Source organism: Sus scrofa, chromosome 14, assembly GCF_054392235.1.
Source record: "Sus scrofa isolate SSC_HxYL_T2T_F1_AM1 chromosome 14, Sscrofa_HxYL_maternal_Yorkshire_Landrace_v2.0, whole genome shotgun sequence".
In the NCBI taxonomy this organism is placed as follows: Eukaryota; Metazoa; Chordata; class Mammalia; order Artiodactyla; family Suidae; genus Sus; species Sus scrofa.
The window spans coordinates 16,274,337-16,287,276 of NC_139396.1; positions in this window are offsets into that span (position 1 = coordinate 16,274,337).

Sequence of the window (12,940 nt, forward strand, 5' to 3'; positions counted from 1 at the left end):
TCTGAGCATATTTCACGGCATCACAAAAATTTTGGTACAGCATGTTTACGTTTCTTTCATTTGTGTCTTCTAATTTGTCTTGTGATCTTTACTTTAGCCCACTGGTTGTTTAAGAGCATGTTACTGTGTGCATATTTGTGAATTTCCCAGTTTTCCTTCTGTTGGTGCTGGGGGTAATTTCATAGGAATTTCTTTACTAGTTTGAGCAGGGGAAGAAATTCATGAGTAGACCAGAAGAAGCAGAATTCTTGTAGAATGGATTCTGGCAATCTCTACACAGGACTACTGTTATTTTATCAACATGTGATAAAATAAGCTTATATTTTATTGAAATGACTCTCTCCAGCATTGACAGCAACAACTACAGGGAAACTTAAGTTTTGATCTACGATGGGTGGAGGAAAAAACATCAAGCAGAGACCTGCCTTCTCCCACAAGAATAAGAGATCATAATAAAGGCGTTCATTCCTTCTACTCCAGCAGCAAGATTTAAACCTTGCATTTGGAAACAGAGCATGGAAACAGATGCTGCTGGTGCAAAGTTACACAATTTTTTTAAAATGGCTGCATTGAAGGCATATGGAAGTTCCCAGGCCAGGGACTGAATTCCAGCCACAGCTGCAACCCCATGCCTTGCAGCAAGCCAGATCCTTTAACCCACTGCACCAGGCCAGGAATCAAACTGGTGCCTTTGCTTCGATTAGTTAGATTCTAAACCCACCTTGTCACAGCAGGAACTCCTACATACTTTCTTTTCATTTTTTCATGTTTCATTTCTTTTTTGGATGCCCTGAAGGCATATGGAGTTTCTGGGCCAGGGATCAGATCCAAGCCACAGTTGTGACCTGTGCTACTGGTATGGCAACATTGGATCTTTAACCCACTGTGCCCGGCCAGGGATCAAACCTTTGTCCTGGCCCTGCAGAGATGCCACCAATCCCATTGTGCTTTTTAAATGCCAACTTTTCTACATTTCACACCAGTAAAGCTGCACTTAAATTGATGTTACTTACAATGGTCATGAGATGAGTGATGTAGCTCCACAGTTTATTACTGCATCTCCAATTCCTAGAAATGTCACTTCATTGAAATGCCCAGTAAATGACTGACTTGTATTACTTTAACGATTCTCCTATTAATACTCTTAGAATTGATTTCCAGTTTGGAAGTATTACTACAGTGAGAAGTGAATTACTATAATATCCTCTTTTTTATGTTTTTATTTTCTTTTGCTAACATGTTCTCAACTTTAGAAATTCTTCTCTGAATGGTTTCACAGATGTGAACTTCAGGACAGAGGTGGAAGAGTGAGAGTCTACTGCTGCAGAAGAAACAAAAGGACAGATTCCTTTTTTGGTCCTTTTGTCTTTTTGGGGCACACCCACAGCATATGGAGGTTCCCAGGCTAGGGGTCCAACTGGAACTGTAGCCACCGGCCTATGCCAGAGCCACAGCAATGCAGGATCTGAGTTGTCTGCAACCTACACCACTCTCATGGCAATGCTGGATCCTTTAGCCCACTGAGTGAGGCGAGGGATCGAACCCACATCCTCATGGATGCTAGTCGGGTTCACTAACTACTGAGCCATGACAGGAACTCAAGGACAGGTTCCTTTTGAGGTAACATGATACCATAAATAAATTAGTACATTTGTCAACTTTTAAAATTACAATGGCTAGCCTCATGGGGAAATTGGAAGAGATGAATTTCTACTTGCTAAAATATGTTGGCTTCCTTCAATTTAGTGTCCTGAATGAGGTGGTGAGTCAGATAAGCTCTGAAGTCCATTTGAGCTCAAGGATTTTATTCTTCTTGACCTGAGAGTGCCAGGGAAGGTGGCAGCATTTCAGGGCTGATGCAGGCGCACTGGGTTTATGGAAGCCAAGATGATAAGCCTCACATTAGCTCCATGGGATGAAGTTCTGCTCTCAGGACATGCTGGCAGCCACCCCCACTTAGGACATAACCTGAATTTTAATGACTGAAGACATAGGTACCCTGTGGATATTTTCATAAATGCCAAAGTTCACACATTGTGGCTGATTGACTATAATGGCTAATAAACTTCAACAGAGTTTTTGCAAGGAACTGTATCTTATGATGAACACCATACTAGATGCTGATTGTCTGTTATTATTAATGGTATCTTCCTGAAATTTATTATGAATATTTATTTAGTCATGAACTATTAATAATTTATAGAGTATCATATATGTTTTTAATCTTCATGATATTCTTTCTTCCCGGAACAAAAAGTTAACTCTGTGTCAAAGAAGCCTTGCTTTGATAAGAATTCTGTGGAAATAGTCAATATCGATGTTCCTCCAGCAGATGTATTTTCACCAACTTATCTTCTATTATGAAAAATTTCTATTATGAAAAATATTTTATATTGATATAGAAGTGTGTGCACCCATGGGTTTCAACTTTCAGCAGTGGCCTAAGTTTGTGTTGATTCTCTTGTTTTATATCAAAGAACTCCAAGCCATTATTAGTATTTTACTTCATTTTAAAGTAAAAGTGGGAGCTCCTCTTGTGCCTCTGTGTGTTAAGAACCCAACATAGTGTCCATGAGTCCCTGGCCTCGCTCAGTGGGTTAAGGATCCAGCATTACCTCAAGCTGCGGCATAGGTCACAGGTGTGGCTCTGATGTGGCATTGCTGTAGCTGTGGTGTAGGCTGGCTGCTGCAGCTCTGATTCGACCCCTAGCCTGGAAAATTCCATATGCCACAGGTTGGGTCCTAAAAAGAAAAAAAAGTAATAATAAATAAATTAAAAAATAAAAATAAAATGATGGTGTTTGTTATGAAGCGTCAGGTTGTTTTAGGGATGATGATGTGCTACCAAACGATCTTTGCACATTAACAGCTTAAAAGAATGCTCATAGATATATTTCTTCAAGTGAATCTTTAAGAAATCAGATGTCCCCATAAACACAGAGCTTTGACATTCTAGTATATAATATAATTTATTTAATTCTACTTTCATACTTGTAATAATCACGAGGGTTGGTAGATGCTACATTTCTGAAACCCTGACATTAATTTAAGGAACTCAGCTGAAAAGATAAGGTTTCAGAAAATTGCAAGTGATGTAATGTTAACAGTTCATAGGACTCTGATACAGATCACCAGTTTGCATTCTCCTCCAATAGAAAAACTCACCACATTTCATCTTCCTCATGACTACAGGTGTTGAAGAGTAATCATGTTAGGGAAATGTCTATTCAAGTCTTTTGCCAATTTTTAAATAAGAGTTGCTTTTTGTTTTTGAATTATGCAAGTTGTTTCTACATTCTCTATATCAAACACTTCTCAGGGATGTGGTTTGCAAATAGTTTCTTCTATTCTGTAGGTTATCTTTTTACTTTCTTGATTATGCCATTTGCTGCACAAAAGTTTTTAATTTTGATGAAGATCCGTCTTTTTGTCTAAATAAAATTAAGAGCTGATTTCTCATCAGAAACCATGGAGGCAGTAGTGTTGCAAGAAAATGGCATGTTAATGGATGGTCATGTCTTGGGTCTTGGGTAAATTTCTGGGAGAGCTTCCAAGTGAGGGCTCGTGGCTTTGTGCAGGAGAGAAAAGAGCAAGCCATAGTAAAGAGAAAGTGAACTTATTTAGAAAGATACATATTCCATAGACAGAATGAGGACTCTCTCAGAAAGGGAGAGCTGGCTTGACATGTGGGGTTGTTAGTTTTTATGGTCTGGATAATTTTATGGGCTAACAAGTGGGAGGATTATTCCAACTATTTTGGGGAAGGGGTAGGCATTTCCAGGAATTGGGCCACTACCCAGTTTTTTGGCCTCTTATGGTCAGCCTTGGAACTGCCATGGCACCTGTAAGTATGTCATTCAGCATGCTAATGTGTTACAATGAGCATGTAATGAGTTTCAAGATCTACTGGAAGTTGAATCTTCTACCATCTTAGGCCTAATAGGCTCTCACCACTTTTTGTCAATGTTCTAACCACTGTTCTTCTCAATGGCTGTCATTCTTTTAATGGTCATGCCTTCCCCTCCCCTCCTGTTTCGGTAGGAGGATATATTCAAAGTTCTGAGAGAAAAATAAAAGTCAAATGAAGTATTCTATATCCAATAAAACTATCCTTCAAAGACAAAGGGGAAATGAACTTATTTTGAACTAAACAAAAACAAATAATTCATTCGTTATAGACCTGCCTTACTAAAGGGGTGACATCAGTAAAAAATGTCAGATTAGATAGTTCCAGGGGCCTATCCCTCCATAGAAACACTGAAAAAAATCAAGCAAAAAATGTAAGAGTCACCATAGTCAGAATTGTTGAAAACGGAGGTTTACAGCAACAAAGAGAAAAAATGAATCAAAAAAATCCAACTTTAAAATGGTAGGAATGCATTGCAACATTTTTACTTGTACTTGACCTGCACCATTACTCAGCCTTGATAGCAGTCTTGAAGAAAGCAGCCTTCAACCCTTGTCCCTGGCTAAAGGGAGAAGAGAAGACCTTATTTACGGTGACTCACATTTGTCTGCTTTGACCTGTCTTAGGTATCACCTGAAAGATTGATAGAAGGTGCTTGTCTGTTTAACATAATTTGGAATTTGCTCAGGCCAAAAAATTGGCTACACAGGTAGCATTCCTCAAAAAATTGTACAACAAATGAACAAAATACTGTAGCTTAGGGCAAAAGATATGGTTGAGAGATAATAATAAACCTGCCAAAAGCTTAGGGAAAGAGTTTCTCTGAGAAATTAGGGCATTCAAATGTACTTGTGTATGGTGGTACATTTATGTGTATAGACATGCATATAACCTAGGCATGACACATGCTCAGAAAGGACCTGAGAAGAGTCTGAGCCTGCCTTTCTGGCTGATCTCTAAGGTCAGCACAAACAGGAAGTGAAGGTGAAGGCAGAGTTGTAACTTGCCTGGCTAGGCAATAAAGGAGTGCCTAAACACAGAATCAATGTGAGAAAACCGGGAGAGATTTTTATTTTCCTTTTTTCATTTTTAGGCATTGGTGGACTTTTAGCTTCCTAAGAACTTTTCAAAGCCCCTGTGAATATTTTATTCCCCAGTTTTTTCTTTTATATTTTTTGGCTGGTCTATTGTCTGTCCCCACTAGTATTCCCTGCCTCAAGCACCTGTAAATTTAAACAATAGCCTGTAATTTTTGAGACAAGTGCTCTCAAAGAAGCCTTTTGACAGTGGTTGAACTCTCACTAAGGTCAAACACATAGCCTTAAAGTAGGGGTTCCGGAGTTCCCGTCGTGGCGCAGTGGTTAACGAATCCGACTAGGAACCATGAGGTTGCGGGTTCGGTCCCTGCCCTTGCTCAGTGGGTTAACGATCCGGCGTTGCCGTGAGCTGTGGTGTAGGTTGCAGACGCGGCTCGGATCCCGCGTTGCTGTGGCTCTGGCGTAGGCCGGTGGCTACAGCTCCGATTCGACCCCTAGCCTGGGAACCTCCATATGCCGCGGGAGCGGCCCAAGAAATAGCAGCAACAACAACAAAAGACAAAAAGACAAAAAAATAAAAAATAAAAAAAAATAAAGTAGGGGTTCCAAGGAATCATCAGTCAGATCAAATAATGGTAATTCTCTGGTAATGGAGCTTAGGAAAAACTCTAACCCTCGTTCTGCCCCCTCCTGGAGCTGGCAGCCTGCTAGTTTTCACTGTGATTGGGAGCTGTTAGTTTTCAAAGCTACCATGGATCTGGAGAGTGGAGGATGGGGCTGGTGCCAGTTAAAACACACCAAAACAAACTTATAAGCTTTTGCACAGCAGAGGAAACCATCAACAAAATGAAAAGGCAACCTAATGAATGGGAGAATATTTGCAAATCACATCAGAAAAGGGATTAATATTCCAAATACATAAATAATTCATGCAACATTAGGAAGTAATGTCAAACAAGAAAAAAAAACAAACTAGGCGTTCCCATTGTGCTCAGTGGTTAAAGAACCTGACTAGTACCCATGAGGATGTGGGTTCAATCCCTGGCCTGGATCAGTGGGTTAAGGATCTGGCATTGCCATGACCTGTGGTGTAGGTCACAGAGGAGGCTCAGATCTGGCGTAGCTGTGGCTGTGGTGTAGGCTGGCAATTTACAGCACTGATTCAACTCTTAGGCTGGGAACCTCCATATGCCATGGGTGTGGCCCTAAAAAGCCAATAAAGAAAAACAAACAAACAAAAAAAAAAACAAAGAAACAAAAAACCCTCTGATTTTAAAATGGGCAGAGGACCTGAATAGACAGTTTTCCAAAGAATTCATACAACTGGTCAACAGAGGAAAAAGTGCTCAACATGATTAATCATCAGGGAAATGCAAATAAAAGCCACAAAGGGATAGCACCTCGCACCTGTTAGAATGACTGTTATCAAGAAGACAAGAAATAAAAAATGTTGGTGAGGATGTGGAATAAAAGGAAAACTTGTACACTGCTGATGGGATTGTAAATTGGTACAGACCCCATGGGAAAAAAAGTAGAGTTCCTTGAACAATTAAAAATAGCACTACCATATGACCAAGCACACCAGAAAATGGGCAGAAGGTCTAAACAGACAATTCTCCAAAGAAGACATACAGATGGCCAACAACACACATGAAAAGATGTTCAACATCACTAATTCTTTGAGAAATGCAAATCAAAACTACTAAGAGGTACCACCTCACACCAGCCAGAATGGCCATCATCAAAAAGTCTACAAACAATACATGCTGGAGAGGGTGTGGAGAGAAGGAACCCTATTAGATTGTTGGTGGGAATGTAAATTGGTGCAACCACTATGGAAAACATTATGGAGATTCCTCAAAAAACTAAAAATAGAACTACCATTTGATCCAGCAATCCCACTCCTGGGCATCTATCCAGAGAAAACCATGACTCAGAAAGATACATGTGGAGTTCCCTTCATAGCTCAGCAGAAATGAATCTGACTAGCATCCATGAGGATGCAGGTTCAATCCCTGGCCTTGCTCAGTGGCTTAAGGATCCAGTGTTGCCATGAGCTGTGGTGTAGGTTGCAGACGTGGCTCGAACCTGGCATTGCTGTGGCTGTGGTGTAGGCCAGCGGCTTTAGCTCTGATTGGACCCCTAGCCTGATAACCACCATATGCCTCTGGTGTGGTCCTAAAACACACACACACAAAAGATATATGTACTCCAATGTTCATTGCAGCACACTATATACAAAAACTAAGACATGGAAGTAACCGAAATGTCCATCGACAGAGGAGTGGATAAAGATGTGGTACATACATATGATGGACTATTACTCAGCCATAAAAAGGAATGCAATAATGGCATTTTCAGCAACATGGATGGACCTACAAAGTATCATGCTAACTGAAGTTAGTCAGACAGTGGGATACCAATATCATATGCTATTACTTCTATGTGGAATCTATAAAAAGCATACAGTGAACTTCTTAGCAGAACAGATACTGACTCACCGACTTTGAAAAACTTATGGCTTCTAAAGGAGACAGGTTGGGGGAGGGGAGGGATGGGCTGGGGTTTGGGATGGAAATGCTGTAAAATTGGGTTGTGATGATCATTGTACAACTATAAATATTATAAAATCCTTTCAGTTACAATAACCAAAAAAAAAAGCTACCATATGATCCAGCAATCCCATTTCAGGGTGTTTATCTGAAGGAAATGAAACCACTATCTCAAAGAGATAGCTGCACCCCTGTGTTCATTGCAGCATTATTCACAGTAGCTAAGACATGAAAACAACCAAAGTTACACACACACACACACACATGTACACACATTAAGTGTGTGTTTGTGTTTTTGGGACTGCACCAGAGGCATGTAGAGGTTACCAGGCTAGGTGTCAAATCAGAGCTGTAGTCACTGGCCTACACCATAGCCACAGCAATGCCAGATTCCAACCACGTCTGTGACCTACAACCTAGGAGATATATATTTGGTTAATATATATATATATATATATATATATATATATATATATATATATCTAACATGATATATATATATATCATGTATGTGTATATATATCTATATGTAGAATGTTATGTGTGTGTGTGTGTGTGTGTGTGTGTGTGTATGTAATGGTATATTATTTGGCCAAAAAAAGAAGGAAATTCTGCCCTTTGCAACAACATAGATGGACCTCAAGGGCATTATGGTAAGTGAGGCAAATCAGATAAAGACAAATACTATATAATCTCACTTATGTGTGGAGTGAAAAACAAACAGGAAAAGAAACCCAAAGCAACCCTCCCAAAAAAAAAACCTCATAGATGACAGAAGACAGATTGGTGGTTGCCTGAGGTGGACGGTGGAGGAAGTGGGTGAACACGGTCAAAAAGTACAAACTGGAAAGTTATAAAAATGCATAAGTCCTAGGAACGTAATTTACATCCTGTTGACTTAACAATATTCTATTGTATAATTGAAAGTGGTAAAAAGGGTAGATCTTAGAAGTTCTCATCATAAGAAAAAAATTGGGAGTTTCCGTCATGGCTCAGTGGGTTAGGAACCCGACATAGTGTCCGTGAGGATGCGGGTTCAATCTCTGGCTTTGCTCAGTGGGTTGAGGATCTGGCATTGCCACAATCTGTGGCATAGGTTGCAGATGCAGCTCAGGTCTGCTATTGCTGTGGCTGTGGCTGTGGCATAGGCTGTCAACTATATCTCCGATTCAACTCCTAGCCTGGGAACTTCCATATGCCACAGGTGCAGCTCTAAAAAAGAAAAGAGAAAAAAAAATATAGCTATGTGTGCTGATGGATGTTAACTAAACTTACCGTGGTTATCATTTTGCAATATATGCATATATCAAAATGAATACACTATTATATGTAAGCTGTATCTCAATGTTGTAAAGACCTCCATAGCCCACCTTAAAGAATATAGAAACAACAATGAAAATTCAGGTAGCAAAGTTAACCTGGGAGGAAATTTACTGGTGGCCTCCAGCATGTCCCAAGAGGGAATATACAGCTGCCCACCAAACCAAATGTGTATATAGCCTTAGCCACAGCAATACGTACATATCTAAGCAGATCTAACTGTATGCTGCATCCTCATGAATATTAGTCGGGTTCAATTCCACTGTGCCACAATAGGAACGCCTATAATTTTTTTCCTTTTAACTTCATTATGAGCAAACACACATATAATTTTTTCCAGACCTCTTTAGTCAGGAGCAGAATAGCTGAACGATGTGGAATATTCATTCCTAATAGCAGGAAAGCACATTTTTCCCCCCTACCAGGAAAATTTTATTTTCTTTCTTTTTATTTATTTATTTGTTTGTTTGTTTATTTATTTATTTTTTAGGGCTGCACCCATGGCATATGGAGGTTCCCAGGCTAGGGGTTGACTCAGAGCTGCAGCTGCAAATCTGTATCACAGCCACAGCAACATGGGATCTGAGCTGCATCTGTGACATATACCACAGCTCACAGCAATGCCAGATCCTTTAATCCACTGAGCAAGGTCAGGGATCCAACCCACATACTCATGAATACTAGTCAGGTTTGTTACCACTGATTCACAATGGGAACTCCTAACTTTCCTTTTTAAATTGAGGTATAATTGACCTATAACCTTATATTATTTTCAGATTAAAATATGATTCTATATTTGTATATATTGTGAAATGATAACCACAATAAGTCTAGTAAATATCCATCCCCATACATAGCTACAATATTTTTAAGGACTTTTTTTTTTTTCTTTTTAGGGCTACACCCCCAGCATATGGAGGTTCCCAGGCTAGGGGTCTAATTGGAGCTACAGCTGCTGGCTTATACCACAGCCACAGGAAAGCCAGATCTGAACCACATCTGTGAGCTCATGGCAATGCTGGATCCTTAACCCACTGAGTGAGGCTAGGGATCAAACCTGCAACCTCATGGATCCTGGTTAGATTCGTTTCCACAGCACCATGACAGGAACTCTAATAAGGGCAAGATCTACTCTCTTATCAATTTTCAAATATGCAATACAGTATTAGTAACTGTAGTCACTAGGCTTATTACATACTTATCACTTATTTAATAACTTGAAGTTTATACTGTTTGATACATTTTACAAATTTCTCCACCCCAGCCCCTTGCCTCTGCCAACCACCAATAGGTTCTCTGTATCTATGAACTCAGTTTGTGTGTGTATGTGTTGTTTTGTCTTGTTTTTAGACTCCACATATAAGTGACATTACATGGTATTTGTATTTCGCACCTAGCATAATGCCTTTAAGATTATACATATATATGTATGTGTATGTATCACATTTTCTTCATCCATTGTTGATGGACACTTGTTTCCATGTTCTGGCAATTGTGAATAATGCTGCAATGAACATGGGGGTGCAGATGTCTCTTTGAAGCAATGATTTCATTTATTTCAGGTAAATATCCTGAAGTGGGATTGCTGGATCTTATGGTAGTTCTATTTTTAGTTTTTTGAGGAACCTATATACTGTTTTCTATAGTGGTTTTATGAATTTACATTCCTACCAACAGTGCACACGTGTTCCCTTTCTCCACATCATCACCAACATTTGTTACTTATTTCTTTTATTAAAAATTTTTAATTGGAGTATAATTGTCCTACAACACTCTGTTAGTTCCAGGTGCATAATGTCGTGATTCAATATTTCTATACATTAGAAATGATTACCATGATAAACTAGCTACCATCTGTCACCATACAAAGATAATACAATATAGTAACAATATTTCCCATGCTGTATATTTCAACACCATGACTCATGTATTTCGTAACTGAAAGTGGGTACATCTTAGTTTCATTCACCTATTGCACTCATCCCCTCCACACTCCCCTCTGGTAACCACCTATTTGGACTCTGTATCTATAACTCTGTTTATGTTTGTTCATTTATTTTCCAGGTAGTGTAACTGCACAGTATGTCTTCCTCTGTCTGGCTTATTTCACTTAACATAATACTCTCCAGGTCCATCTATGTTGTCACAAATGTCAAGATTTCCTTTTTGTGGCTAATATTCCATTGTTTATATATATCACATCTTCTCTATCCGGTCATCTGTTGATGGACACTTTGGTTGTATCTATATTTTGGCTATGGTAAATAATGCTGCAGGGAACACAAGGGTGCACATGTCTTTCCGAATTAGTGTTTTTTTTTTTTTCTGAAAAATATCCTGAAGTGGGTTTGCTGGATTATTATGATAGTTCTATATTTAGTTTTTAAAGGAAACTCCATACTGTTTTCTATAGTTGTTTTACTGATCTACATTCCCACCAAGTGCACAGAGGTTCCCCTTTTTACGCATTCTTGCCATTCTAATAGGTATAAGTTGACCTCTTGCGTGCGTTTTCTATTCCCCTACTAATTAATTACTGATGTTGAGAACTGTTCATGTATCTATTGATTATTGGCATTGGAAAACTGTCTATTCAGGGCTTCCATCCATCTTTTAAATCAGATGACTTATTTTTTGCTATTGAGTAGTATGAGTTCCATTTATTTTGAATATTAACTCATCAGATAGATGGTTTGCAAATATTTTCTCCCATTATGTAGGCTGCCTTTTCATCTCGCCAGTCCTTCCTTTGCCTGTGCAAAAGCTTTTGAGTCCGATATAGTCCCATTTATTTATTTTTAGTTTTGTTGCCTTTGCTTTTGGTGTGCCAAGAACAATGGCAAGGAGCTTACCACCTATATTGTGGTTTCAGGTCTTACTTCAAGTCTTTAATACATTTTGAGTTAAATTTATGTATGGTGTAAGATAGGAGTCTAGTTTCATTTTTTTTGCACAAGGCCATCTGGTCACCCAACACCATTTATTGAAGAGACTGTATGTTTTTAGCCCATTTATCATAAATTAATTGACTACATATGGGTGCATTTAGCTATTTTGTTCCACTGGTATAAGTATGTGTTTTTATGCCAGTACCATACTGTTTTGGTTACTAAACATTTGTGATAAATTTTGAATGTATGTGAAAAGTGTCATTGGAATTTTGAGATGAGTGGTGTTGAATCTATAAATGGCTTTGGGTGGTATAGAAAAACTTTACAATTTTATTCTTTCTAACCATGAATATGGGATATATTTCCATTTTTTGTGTCATTTTCAGTTTCTTTCATCAATGACATATAATTTTCATTACATAGAAATTTCACCCCCTTGGTTAAATTTATTCCAAAGTATTTCACTGTTTTTGATGTTGTTGCAAAGAGGACTATATTCTTTGTATCTTTTTCAGATGTTTGCTTTGTTTGTATATAGAAAAAAAGCTAAGTTCTGTATATTGATTTTGTATCCTGCAACTTCATGTTGATTAGTTTTAACAAGTTTACGTGTTGGAGACCTTAGGATTTTCTATCTACAAGGTCATATCATGTGCAAACAGAGACAATCTTAACTTCCTGTCTAATGCAGATGTTTTTATTTCTTTTTTTATGCTTAATTGCTCTGGTGAGGATTTCTAGTACTATGTTAAATAGGAATGATAGGAGTGAGCATCCTTGTCCTGTTTCCAATCTTAGAGGAAGAACTGTAAACTTTCAACATTGAGGATGTTAGCTGAGGGCTTTTCATATACTGTCTTTATTACTTCTATACTCAGTTTGTGGAGAGTTTGTTTGGTCTTTTTAGGGCCACACCTGTGGCATATGAATGTTCCCAGGCTACGGGTCAAACTGGAGCTGTGGCTGCCAGCATACACCACAGCCACAGCAATGCAGGATCTGAGCTGCATCTGTGACCTACACCACAGCTCATGGCAACACCAGATACTTAACCCACTGAGCAAGGCCAGGGATTGAACTGGGGTCCTCATGAGGTTCAGCGGTAATGAACCTCATGAACTACTCAGGTTCATTACCGCTGAGCGAGAACAGGTACTCTGAAAAATAATATTTTTTAAAAAGAACAAACTACATCCAAAGTTAGCAGAGGGAAGGTACTAACAAAAATCAGAG